A 1,345-nucleotide genomic window follows, 5' to 3' on the forward strand; every position below is an offset into this window, starting at 1 on the left:
TTGTTACCCCATGGTGCCTCATGATTTGATCTACTCTAACGTGAGGGATTTAGTTTGTGGATAAAGTACTCACTTTTTGTCATAAATGACTCAGCTCTGTTCTGTCGGGCTTTACACTGGTTGTCCTCAAAGTTACTCTTCCTGTGGAGGATTCTTCTATGATTTATACTAAAACATAAAGGGGGTAATCTTAAGATAGGACACCTTATCTTTTGTCAATTGTCAAAAATTACTATGGATCACGAAGTTGACTTACTTTATATTTTGGAGGGCTTGGTTATATACGTGGTTTTTATAACTTTGTATTCTAAATTTCTTTCTCGTGCTGTTGATTATTCATTACCCTGGGTCAGCTGTAGGGGCAGAGATTCTTTTGTTATCTTTTATTTTATATTATATATTATATTCACCCTTTAGTTATGTGGGCGGACAGTTTAAACAAAGTACTAACCTTCATTAAAATCAGCTTGTTTAAAATTAATTAATTATTGTTAGACTGCCTAAGCCTCCTGTGTCGATTTTCAATTTCTTCATTGGTGGTTTTATTTTAACTGTAACAAATACATAAGGTCATTTAAGTAGCTGACCAATCATGTCCATAATTTCAAGGGTATTTCAATAAAAGTTCTTACCTCTAGATCTTTACCCTAGGGGTCTTTTACAGGCCGGGTGTGGTCTAAGCGTCAAGTAACTGTGAAGAGCACAACCAGGTATTATTACTTATGACTACTTGCTGGGAACATGCATATCCTAATTCCCACTAATAAATTTCTATTAAAGTTTGTATTACCTTAGAGTTATGTACTGCAGTAAAAAACCTTCTATTTTCTGGTTGATCTGCTTCTTAAAAATCCTGATTTTGCATTTTCAGGCGATTCTATTTGGAAAAGAGAGAGGAAAAACCGTTCCTTCTTTTAGCTATAAAGGTTAGTTGCTTAATGGCTAAAGTTCCTCGTTTCAAGGGGTACCCTTACCTGCGGTTTTTCTGGCACTGCTTCCACTCCCTCCTGTGTCTAGTCTGCAACTGAGAGTGATGCTTGGTTTTGCTGTTTACTTATACTCTCATTAATTGAATAATTGGCGCTTAATTGTTTTGAGCTTTGGAACGTTGACAAAAAGTGAGTACCATATCTACAAACTAAATCCCTCACGTTAGAGTAGATCAAATCATGAGGCACCATGGGGTAACAAATGTTAGTATACTCAACAAACTGTTTTTGTAATTGTTTTTGTGATACATATATAAGAACTCCCCAATTCTAGAGGATATGTTCCCATTCCATGTATGAGACAAAATGACGCAGTCTATTGAGGTTAAACTGACCATAGTGATTAAAACTTATAA

General features: G+C 35.5%; 1 long non-coding RNA gene across 1 annotated transcript; it reads right to left on the reverse strand.

Annotated features, from left to right (window-relative positions):
* Positions 1 to 643: 643 nt before the first annotated feature.
* Positions 644 to 1,012, reverse strand: LOC144772285 (uncharacterized). Its single transcript, XR_013599707.1, has 3 exons — positions 975 to 1,012; positions 791 to 877; positions 644 to 691 (listed from the first exon to the last, which is right to left on the reverse strand). It is a non-coding gene; the product is annotated as an uncharacterized LOC144772285 (long non-coding RNA).
* Between the last annotated feature and the right edge of the window lie 333 nt (positions 1,013 to 1,345).

The sequence above is a fragment of the Lissotriton helveticus genome, chromosome 1_1, assembly GCF_964261635.1.
Source record: "Lissotriton helveticus chromosome 1_1, aLisHel1.1, whole genome shotgun sequence".
In the NCBI taxonomy this organism is placed as follows: domain Eukaryota; kingdom Metazoa; phylum Chordata; class Amphibia; order Caudata; family Salamandridae; genus Lissotriton; species Lissotriton helveticus.